At 39.9% G+C, this 12,485-nt stretch overlaps 1 long non-coding RNA gene across 1 annotated transcript in view; it reads right to left on the bottom strand.

Annotated features, from left to right (window-relative positions):
* LOC129198948 (uncharacterized) overlaps positions 1-12,412 on the bottom strand; it is a 44,172-nt gene extending 31,760 nt beyond the window's left edge. Inside the window, exon 1 of the long non-coding RNA XR_008574555.1 lies at positions 12,313-12,412. This is a non-coding gene — a long non-coding RNA (uncharacterized LOC129198948). The remainder of the gene's footprint in view (positions 1-12,312) is intronic.
* Positions 12,413-12,485: the final 73 nt, after the last annotated feature.

Genomic DNA, 12,485 nt, shown 5'->3' with positions numbered 1-12,485 from the left:
GGAAAAGCAACATTAATGGTGTTCTGAGGGTCACCCAACCAAGCCAATATTTTCTGTTTCTACAGAATCTGTGGAAGGATTATCTCACTCTTGTTTGATGTGCCAAAACCTGTTAAAGACACAAAACATTAATATATTTGAATTTCAAGAAACTCAAAGAATGGGATTGGTTTTGGTTTTGTTTTGGTTTTTACTTCTCTTTTTTTTCATTATCCATAAACTAGTATGGACTAACATGGACCTCAGGGAGTATAATCAGGTAATTCATCCTATCGAATTAGTTTTAAAATGGTCACATCCTTGTGGTGAATGTCTGTAAGCACAGAATACACACCTCCAACTTTGCTACACATACTACCGATCCATAGAGCCAGACTATGAGACCATGAAAACACTACAAAATGAAAATGAAGACTGAGAAAGAGCTATTTCATGGTTATATTTGGAAATGAAACTTATAGTCTATGATGACAAACAAAACACTTATATTGGCACAATTCACAGTGTCAGACACTTGATTTCTGTATCAGATGACACAATAAAAATTGTAAATCTTCAGCCTTACTCATGACTGTAACCAAGAGTGAATGACTAATGATAACAACCAGAATTTCAACTAAGCTGACTTTATATGTTAGTTTATATAGTACAGATAAATGTGTTAGCTAAATGTAAATGAATTGTTGCACAGTGATAGTCAAAGATCTAATGCTCACTGGAACTTGCAATGCATTGACTGGGTCCCTTATCAGAGTATTGTTGAAATGATCATCATGAAGATCTCACATCATTTTATCGAATTAGACTGCCTAACCTCTCAAAGGAGTGGTGGAGTCCAACAGCCATAAGTAAAAGAGGCTAAAGTGATTCCTTAGAAACAGCATGAACTGCAAAACCACACACAGCAAACATTTCCCTAAAATGCCTAGAGAGAAACAGGCCAAAACATACTAGAGAGCATAGGTCTCACAAGGTTAAGTTAAAAGCCCTGGAAACTCCTTTGCCCTTCTAATTTTGGTACTGTTCTCAGTGTAAAAGATTAATGAATGGTGTACTTTAATATAAGTGACCATGTAAAACTTCTGGATGTGATAACTTGCATGAAAACTTGAGATCAAAAGTTATACTTTGGTAAATATACTGCAGCAAAGGCCAGAAAATTCATGAACATGCTTCAGCTTGGAAAGAAAAGTGGACCTAGCAGCTACAGGAAAATATGGCTGCTTGGCAGTTGTTCCAGATTGCTCTAGTGCCTTCACTTGCAGTGGCTTCAGGGTCAGCTTGAAACAACTGGGATTATGCTCTTGATCTACTACTGCATTACGTTGGTCAGCTATAAAGGAAATTAAAGACAATGGCTACACTCATTGACCTCTCGCTGGGTATGGAGGAAAGGTCCATTGTTCACATTGCCAACTACTGTAACTATGGTACATTGAACAGTCTGAAATGCTCAGCAATAGTCAGCTGCATGATCACCTTGGCTTCCAAACTTGTTGCATAAGAATTTTTGGTAATGAAATCCCTCCAAATTGTGTGTTTGTACCAATACTTTCCATGAGTAATACCCCATTTGCTTCCCTTCCGCAAATCTACACGCATAAATCACATTGCAATTACAGATTAGGCTCATTCCCAAGGGGACATCACTCTTGAAGTTGATTCCATAACATTAGAAATCTACTTCAAGGTGCAGGGACTGAAACCAAGTACTTGAACACTCGAGAATCAAATTTCTTCAGCAGTACTGGAGTACACTCAACTACACCCGAAGAGGACATAAGAAAAGTACATAAACTTTTATGTAAATGAAAGCCACATATTCTAACTACTGCAAACTTCAAATTGTCTCATATACATGCATGGTTAACAACCTCAGAGTATGCTTGTACATAGGAGGCACAAAAAGAATGAATCGCATCTTCCCAGATTCTGTTGAATCATTTAGTAAACTTGGTGCCTGTTTACAATCCGTCATCACTTTTGGAAATGTCATATGTGAAATAATTATAGAGAACAAAGAGAATCGCTACTCCCTAAGTTTAATCTTCTGTAAATATCTGAAATAAAAATCAAGATTTTTTTTTTATTTTTTTTTTTTTTTAGGAAAGATAGGCATGTATTTCAGAATGCTATAATGATAATTAGTTTTGATATGTTGAAGCATTTTCATGTTTTCATCAAGATGTACTTTGGAGTATGAATATTAGAAAATTATCCATTCTTACCTTCCACATTCCTCATGTAGCAGGTGCCTGAACTGAACATAAATAATGTTTCTTATTGTTTTCTTCAACTTGCCTTTTCTATAATAAATAGTTATTGTATACTGTTAAAATGAAATATTGCAATTATTTAATTAACCTGGTTTGCCCTCCGTAAAATGCAAAAGCTATAAATATAGAAGCGAATCAAATTGAGTTCTGCTGTAGGTAAGAAACCAGCCTCCAGTGGATAGCCCAATGCTCAGCTATCATTTGTGAACTTCAGTCTTTATACTGTCACAGGAAAAAGTAAGACTACACACAGAGCATAGTTGTACTTAGCGATTTTCCATAGCTTGGTACTATAAAAATCGTTCTGATCTTAAAAATGTGACATAGCATAATCCAATCAGTTCAGGAAGAGAAGAAGAATCTCTGTTCTAAGTGAAACATTTCAGACAACTGAAATCCAGAAAAACACTTTTAAAAATTACATTTTGTATCTGTCCCTATTTAACACTAGTTCTATCCACAGCCTCTAGCAAGGGCTGATTTTCAGTCTAACTCATTTTACTCTTATTGTCTGTCACTTAAAAAATTACTGACAATAGGCTACATCACAGCGCTGATATTAATAGAAAAACTCAAGAAATAACTTAGACCCATAAGAAGCAAAAATCTTGCTTTTTATATCACTATTTTAAAGTGCTGTTAGTACCATCATCTAACAACTGAAGTATTAATGGCAACCAAATGTACTTGCCACAAAACACTTTTGTGATTTTCGGAGAGCTTAGATTTGCTTTAACAAGTACAAGCACCTTGAAAACCTTTTAATAGTTTATTGTACTCCTCTGTCACAAATATTTTCCTTTATAACTCTTGTATTTCACTGCACTAGCACTTGTATTATGGATGCTAACCCATTAAATCTCCTGAATTATAATTTTTCTATGGGAAAACAAATATTGCACCTCCTAATGGCTGCAGATACCGCAACATATATTTTCTTTTATTTTTAATTCTATTTTCCACCTAGCCACAAACTGTCTGACTTGATTGTCCTATATCACAATGGCAAGTGATATAATGAAACACTTTACTGCATTGTTATGTAGAAGAGGAGCATTAAAAAATATGCCATGTTCACTTCTTTGCTTGTTCATTAAACGACATACTAACAGGGCTTGTTATACTGCAGGTCTAGAACCAGAATTTCACCTCTGGTAGATTTCATAAAAATAAATTTGGCAAACTTATAAATATACGTATTTCATAGATTTCTGAGATTCACATACACTTCAATATGATCACAAATAACAATGTTCTGCTCAAAAACAATTACAAGTTTTACTTGCAAAATAATGTAGCAATTACAGTAACAAACACCTCTCACCTACTCTGAAACAAGAAGTACAGTTCAACAGAAACTAAGTTGCTGTATTTTGCATAATTCTTTCAGTTTCATTTCTTTCCAAATATACTTCAACTATTTTTCTTCCAAAGATGGGTGAGGTCAGTTCCACATTTTGGGCCATTAAAAATTAGCAATGTTAAGTCATTATTTATCTTAGTAATCATAATGTCTGTGTTCATTTGTGATTTATTGGCTTAACACAAGAGATTCACACTCTTCAGGGAAAAAAAAATCCTGAAGCTTTCACTTACTTAATTTGTGATGATTACACTTCTGAGATATAACAGATATAAAAACGTTAGGCAAATATTTCAAAAGAGTAACTAAATCAAAGCTAATAATAAGCTAATACAAAAAGAAAGAAAAGCAAATAACTGAATTCTAAGAAATGACCAAACAGATATACAAAGACATATTAACATCACTAAAACTGAAAAATCAAAGACCTAAGAAATGCCAGTATTCAGAATTGCCTATGCAACCTTAATTTGTCCTCGTTCTGCAGATACATTATAATGAAGTATTTAATTAAGATTAATGTCAAAGGTAACCACTAATTCCAAGTGGCCAATTTTCATTACACAGCTCTGTGTGTTCCTAGTCCAGTTCACACTGGCTTTAGGATGTCTGCAGTACTTCACATTTCTGCAGATATGACTTCTTTGGTATGAAGTTGGAAACTGAGAAAATGAGGATTAATATCAATTTATTACAACTGTAAAAACATTTGGTTTAAGTGACTTACCTAACATCACAGAGGAACTCTGTGGCATAGTGAAACATAATCCAATTCTCAAAGACATCATTCAATTACTCTAAGACTGTCTTTTCCTCTTTTTTCCGTCCTCTGCCATATTGATCACACATTTTCCTTTTTTTTTTCAGCTAGTGAATTAGAGATTCTATCTATCAATGTCTTCCTTCTCCCCAAAATCATGAATCATCTCTAGAGCTACTCCTTGGGCTGAATGAGACCAAGGCTCTGTGTCATGCAGAGGAGGGGTAGAACAGGACAACAGATGGATAAGGTGCAGAAGAAGACAGAAGGAAGGGCTGTCATGTAGTTATAGGTCACCGTGTAAAAATACAAAAGCAATATAAATATTTTATAACCAACAAGTTAATTTCTTTCATTATGAACATCTCCTAGGTGGAAAATCCTTACATAAAGTACTTGCATGCATTTCTCTAAAATTTATGAACATGAATGAGGGGGAAAAAATGTTATCACATTGATGTTCATACAGATCACCAGAAGGCTTAGAGTTTTAAATCCACCTTCCTAGGAACTAGATGATCTTTAAGGTCCCTTCCAACCCAAATCATTCTATGATTCTACGATAACTCCTTGCCTAGATGATCACACACTCCTTTCCTCCTGGGATCTCAACAACATGTGTCCAGTGCTTTGTTCTTCCTTACCAACAATTTCTCTTCCCCTTAATTTCAACCTCAGTGTTATCCCAGCCTTTATGATCTATTCAACATCCAGTCTCATTTTTACCCTGACCTTCCATCAGACCTGTGCTTTTTCTAGAGCTAGTCTCCCAAAAACATTTGTCTGAATATATTCTTCCTTCCTCCCTTATCTATTTTTCCTCCTTTTATTTTGGGCCAGGTGATATCCTTTTGTTTCTGCCTAGTGTCAGCAGATTAAAAGACAGCACAAATCTCTGAAACCAAGGTCGTGGATCTATTTCCCACTACTTGGGCACTGTGTTCTCTCAGACCACATCTGTTAGGGAATAACAAGAGTGGGGCTTCTCCCTAAGAAAAGATGAGCCAGGAGGGAACACAGGGATGCCCAGCCAACCAGGACAGAGGTCTCACCAGCCACAGCCCAGTCCCACAGTACTCAAGCAAAGACAGACCCAGAGGTTATAGCAAAGTCCAACTGAGATTTCAGATCATAAGGCAATATCATGGCTATGAAGCAGGTCAGAGATCACACCGTGAAGTCAATCTGCAGGTCAAGGTTACGATCAGATCCAGTAATCACTAGGCAGGTCCATAAGATGAGGTAGGCTAAGATCAAGTCATTGATTGAAATCTGGATCAAAGTATTCTATGACCAGGTAGCAGTAGGACTGAGCTAAAGACCTGCACTCTTCTAACACAGCTCAGCTTAAATAGAGCTTCTGGGCCCATGGGTGTGGATGGAGACCCCGGTGAGGCTGGTCAGGACTGTTAAGGCTTATGAATGCCCTCAGCATCCTGACTGAATGTCAGGGCAAAAACTGTAGTACACAGTTTCTCGTATTCCTTGGTTTCTTGTTAAAGAGAATTTTGGTGTGCGTGCCATGGCACAATCAAGTAGGTCTTCAGTAAGGACAATCATGGCATCAGAATTGTTTAGACACAAGCTAAGCAGTCTCCTCTTTCCGTTCCTAATTGTGGCATCTAACATTACACCATCTGACAAAACTGCAACCTCATTCTCATTGCTAGACGGAGAAATAGTGATCCAGTCTGGCTGGATCACTATTTCACTGCTAGATCATCTGGCAGTATTTCACTGCTAGATCATCTGACTTTTAGGAGAATGTGAGTAGAGACAGTATGTGTAGAAATTTTAAAGGCTATGGTCTATTAAGTCAGTGTTGTGCATTTTTTTTATTTAACTGTAGCTTATGCCTTGGGCTGATTTTCACAGAGACAGCAAAAGAAATACTCGTGACAGAAAGGCCCTATCAAGTCTTAAAATATACTTTTTTTTAATAGTTCTTAGTATGAGCAAAACAATGTATTTGTTCAATTCTTTGAGTCTTACTCTGGATCAACTACAGTAATTTGACTTGTGTTTGAAAACATTTTCAATTAAGGATGCATTAATGTGAAAACCTTAGTCTGAAAAAACCCAAATGTTGAATTTAAATGTTTAGAGCCTCCTTTTGAATTACCAGAATGTGTGAGAAAATCAATGTACTGGTGTCTCTAATCAAAGACACTCTTATGAAAGTAAAATGGATGACATTATGATCTACAGAATGAACAACTTCCTTCTTATTGAGTTTTTGAATATTTCTTTATCACCTCAGCTGAGTGCAAGAGAGGTTTTTTCCAACACATCACATAATCTGTGCATAAGTAATAAAACACAAAGAAATTAAAAATTAAAAAGCATCAGAAATAACAAAACAATAAATAATTGGATACGTATTTCAAAGATGTTAGCTAGGATGTATTCTAAACTATATGTAAATACATTCGTCCAAGCCTATTTAGAACACAATTAGTGTCTAATTAATTCCATGCAGTAATATTTTTTTATGGCAAACAGTAATGTACATTGTATGTATTGAAATCATAAGTAAATAAAGGTATAAGAGATGCTAAAGTTATATGGCTCTATAATTTTGTGGTAAGAAACTTTAAAATTTCTTAAAGTAGTTATTTCTTAGTTGATGGTTAGAAGACATAGGAAAACACACACTTTTGCCAATTATCAAACACTTAGGAAGACCTAACTAGAATGTATGGAGAATCCTGTTACCAGCACCATTTTTTCTGCATCTTCGCTCCACAAAAAATATGGATGAGAGCACATGTTCTGAATAAGATATTCTGCTTCCACTCACCATTGGTAATTCTCTTCTGCAATTATTTTTGTCAACTCAAAGTGTACATAAGTGAAGTGTTTTCAATAAGAACGATACCAGTTTGGTTTGACCTTGGTTCACTTTGCATTGGCATTGCATTGAAAGTGTTGTTTTATAGACTTTTTTGTTCTCCAAATGCCAGCAAAATATCTCACATTTATAATTGCTTTATAAATGGGACTTCATCCCACATATATTTTATATGTAGTAATAGCAGCATGCAATTCCTTTTACTTGGTTCATCTTACTAACTAACACGGAACAAAATTTCACTGAATTCATAATATTGCTCTGGAACTGATACATACTGTATATTTACACACCAATATGTTTTATGGAAATGAACACATTTCTTCTTGGGAGCATATTTTCAAACTTCAATTGCTCTTTACTGAAGCCAATTTTTTTCAAACAAAAAAATGCAATGCGTTTCATGTCTATATATTTTTGTTCACGCCAATATATTTTCACAGTTGGATAGATTTAACTAAATTAGTAGTTACAGTATTTGTTCAAACCAATGCATTTTTGCTGGCATCTGGTAAGTAAATGTTATCAATTTTTTTTTTTTTTTAGGAATCAGCTTCAACCAAACCCACATCATTTAAAACAACAGCAACTCACCTCCACCACACAAAATTTCACATCCAAAACAAACAATCCCCCAACTCTTTTGTTCCAGCTGCTGAAGTATGGCAAAGGGGTAACGTAAAACCCAAATACACAGACTTCGGTCAAGGTACGTCTGATCCTCTGATTTCTGCATAGGCCCGTAACGGTGCACAGGGCAGGGAAATGCACTTTCTGTGATGATACGTGTTGCCTTCAGGACAGGGACCCTACGCCCTAGGGAAGCCACGCTGCCACTTTCAGGTAGGAGGGGGCAAACATAAGAGTGAAGGACTTACTACTGCAAGAGATGGCTGTTATCCAGCCAGATATTTCTTCAAGGCTAGGTGGCAGCTGCGTGGAGGTTTTGCCACAACATTTTTGTATTGAGCCATGTAAATAAGTCTCACTTTCCAAATTACGATTTTAAATGTGATCGTGAATGTTTAGCAGTATTGCAAGTCAGGATAGAATCTGTCTCTAACTTCTGTCAGTACCAGCTTGCCTTCTCCATACCTTCTTTCCTGTGGGGCTTTTTTGTTGTTGTTGGAACTCTGCAATCATATTTTGACTACTTCTTCACTAACCTCTAGATTATACAAAATTTACTTAAAATATATATTTCCTAGAACATAACACAGAGCAAGTGTTTCTAGAGCTTTGTTTCACAGCTTGTACTACTGGAAGTTTCTCTCTCCTTAAATTCTCTCTACATCTTCCACTGTTTGCTGAATTCAACAGAACCACAATATTTTGTCAACCAAGTAAGTCTCCCTTGGGTAGCATTCCTTCTCCCTATTCACTGACTACTGATGCTATCAGGGAGCATCATTAAAATCATGATTACCCCTTCAGATTTTGCTTTTTTTTTTCAAGGCAAACTCTAGAGGTAGACTGACCCAATGCAACACTGACAGCTGCTTCTAGAGGAGGTGGAGTTTAGCTTTTCAGAGAAGCCCAAAGTCATCTTGATCAGGAGAAAAAAGTGTGCAAGCAAACAAACAGAGCGTGTGGTGGACCAGGACATGAAGTGGTTAGTGATCTGAGCTGTCTATTGGGGCCACACGCAGTTTCATCAACTGTTCGCCAACACCTCTGAAATCTATGCCGTCTGGAAAAGGATGAATGGGAGTAATTGAGAGGAAACAACTAAGCTGCTCCGCTAGAGGAAGGGTTTGTCTGTTAGCTCTTGAGTGAACACAACCAAGAAAAAAATTGTGAGGTAGAAGGCAATATAAGATCTATGATGACAGCGTAGAGGAAGCCGGACAACTTGCTATTTACTGATTCAGTGAGAGGAAAAACTTGCTGACTCTTTCTGAATCCTGCTTGGAGATTAAACTCTTTTACTTTGTTTAGCATTAGGAGTATTTGTAAGTATCACCTTGATGGATATCAGGATAACGCAGAAGAACTTTTTTTCTGGTTCTGATCAAATGTTTACCTTCTGCATCTGGCTTTCAGTGTTGTATCCTGTTGAGATTTCAGGGTATTACTTTTCACTCTGTTCTGAAGTGTGTTTCCTGAGGAGTCCCTGTTGCCCTTTTGGTCTGAAAGTAATGAGGCTTCTGGCCATTCTGTGTGTGAGCTCTGGCTCCTCAGACCAATTACAAAGTTCTGCCCCATCTACTTCAGGTTTAGATGTGAGCTGCCACAGAATGTCATAAGACACGACACTGCATTTTACATGAGCTGTCAACCTAACATAGCTGCATCAATCAGAAGAAAAGAAGTATGACATCATATCTGGCAGTTCTAATGATTTTAATCATGGGTTTTTTTTTCAGATATACAGTTGGTCAAATTAACCAGGGGCTTCTGGTTGGGATTTTTTTCTGTTTTCGAAAAATGGACAGAAAAGTCGCTTCAGCATATGCAGCATAAAGACCTCTCGATATTCTGCTCCGCTGCAGTGGTTTATTGATGGGGTTTGAACCCTGGATTTAATTTTCTAATGTTTCATAAACATTTCTGCTGTATGATGAAGAGGAGTAATGCTAATCCAGCCATTGCGAAGCAGTTTCCTATTAACACGTTGCCAGCTCATTTCAGACCCCCTTGAGCCAGAAGAGAGTAGTGACAACCAGCATTTCTGGTCCTGCTTCTGACATGGGGTGTGATGTAATGTCCATGTTACTGGGTTCCGGGAGGAAAATGTCAGCTGGTGTTTCTAAACACGCAGATCAACTTTTCCAAATGCACTTATGTGGCAAAGACGTGGAACCCCCATCATGTACAGACAGGCGCTTCACTCCTACACCTGCCGGGGACCTCTTTTCACAGTTTCTAATTGCTAAGCTGCAAAGACACTTGTATCTTTCCTAGAACGCTTCCTGGAACAAGACTACAATCAAAAGTATGTTTTGTCAAAAGTACAGATCTGTCAGTTATCATAATTAATGGAAAAGCACTTCAGGTTGGATTACAGTCCTGCTTTAGTGAAGGGTTTAAATTACTTAGTTTGTCAGAATTGCTTTTTTAATTTTGTTAAACTTTAAATGCAAGTTTTGAGCATGTGTTGACATTTTTAGTGCTGCCTTAAAAATTATGACTTGTTCCTTTTTGCAAGACTTCCAAAATATTTTGAGAATCATTCTCCGTTTATTACTGTTTTACATGTACTGAACCCTAGGAGCAGTGGTAAAACTTTTGCCTATGGTGGGTTTTTTTCAGTAGTAATAAAAAACAAAAAAAAACCCAAGTATTTGCTCATCCACCAGAGACAGACTTCAAATCCTTCCCTATCCTAGGAGACATTCTGGTTCAACATCTTCGATAGCATTTAAGTAACCTGCTAAAGGCATGGAGCCATACATGATGTTCGCCTGATACACAATCATACAAACAATAGAACTTTAAAATGTAATTCTGTAGTTTGACTTTGTACCATGCTTGGGCATCTTTTGGAGACGGGGGGAACTCAATGTAAATCCTGATGCAGTCTCAACTGTTGCTAGGCATAATCATCACTTGGTAATGAACAAAGTGGAAGATATGACTACAGAATACATAACTTCCCAGATCCCACTCTAGTGCAAGCTCCTTTAGGTGACATTGACAACTGTTAGCACTTCCTTAACGATCTGAGACCATGCACCCTTCAAAGAAATGAGCTTTTAAAGAGTTTCCCTCTCCTATAGGTATGTCAGACTATTTCATCACTTGTTTATCTCAGTAAAGCTTTTTGGTGTTAAAGAATGGGGCATCAAGGCAGAAATTCAGAGAGGAACTGTGGAAAACACACGGCATCATGCTGGAGAGCAAATCTCAATAGAAAAAGGATGGAACCAGAAGTGGAGAAACACCTGATCGTTACAAGTATTTGAGTGCAGGGGAATCCTGCTTACTCCAAGCTAAGGCAACACAATTCCCTCCACAGACATTTGCTAAGAGATTTTGGTAAAAGGTGAATGATACTGTGCTAAAGACCAAATACACAAACATGAAGAAGTAGCCTGCCATCTTGGATTTTTTACATTCACTGTCTTATCTTTTAGACCGTAGGCAATTTAGGACTACTGGCTGAATGCTCCAAACTCTCCCAAAGAAAGCCTTCAAATAAAAAAACTTTCTCCAAGCCATCCAGAGTCCAGGCAAAACTGCAAAAAGTCCAGAAAGCTCCTTACTGCCATTGCCTGAGTACCTCCCAAGAGGAGCTGGTCTGATTGCTACTGTGGTGAAGGTATCTATACGTGTTTAATTCTGAGGATACCGGAGACTCAGCCAGTCTTTCTTTCATCCGCTGCTTTCAGGGAGACGGACGGGAGGAAAAGCGGAGGGAGGAGAAGGCGCTTTACACCTCCCTTGCAAGGACCGGGAGCAACCCGGAAGACTCCTTCCCACAGCCTCTGGCCCCGGCCCCAGCTCGCGGGTACTTCCCCCCTTTTTTCCCTGCCGGCGATGCGGAGGAGCCGGCCGGCGGCGGCCTGCAGTCTGAGAAGGGCGGCCGAGGCGCCGGCCCTGGCGGTGCGGCCCGAGCACCCCCCGCTCCGTCCCCTGCAAGTTACTCGCGCCGCCGCGGCAGCCGGCGGAGACGCTGGATTCGCGCTGGCGTCCCGATCCCACTGCCCCGCCGTCGGTGCGCCTCGCCCCCACCGCCCCTCCCCGCCTGCCTGCGGGCTCCGGACCCTGCCGCCCCTGGGGCTCTCCCGCCCCGCCCGCGCAGGGCTATCGGGCGTTAGCGGTCGCGCCGCAGCCGGTGCCCGGGGCGCTGAGGGCCGGGGCGTGCGGCGAGGGACACCTGCCGCTACTTCCCCGAGCGGCTGGGCTCCCCCGCCGCCCCGCGGCGCCAGTGTGGCAGCCGGGAACGCCGCCCTCGCCCCGCCGCCCGGCGCGCTCTGCCCCGGTGCGGCGCCGCCTCTCCTCAGGCGCCCGCTGCCGCTGCCGGCCAGCCCCGCGCCTCGCCGCGTGAGCCGCCGGCCGCCACTTCAGGACCGGGTATGGACAGCGCCCCGCCGCCCGCCCCCGCCCCTCTGTCGCTCACCGCCCATTGGCTGGAGAGCCGCCGGGGAGCGGAGTCTCCTCGCGATTGGCCCGAGCCGGCTGCCACTCAGCGGCGGAGGAGGTAGGGTCTGGCACCTCGCTCGCGACTGAAGACTCTGAGAAACGCCCGTTTGTTTTGTAACCTGGCGTCTCGCACCTCCTCTGTCACCGCCT

The sequence above is a fragment of the Grus americana genome, chromosome 1 (assembly GCF_028858705.1).
Source record: "Grus americana isolate bGruAme1 chromosome 1, bGruAme1.mat, whole genome shotgun sequence".
Classification (NCBI taxonomy): Eukaryota; Metazoa; Chordata; class Aves; order Gruiformes; family Gruidae; genus Grus; species Grus americana.
This window is presented reverse-complemented; position numbering and strand designations above follow the sequence as displayed.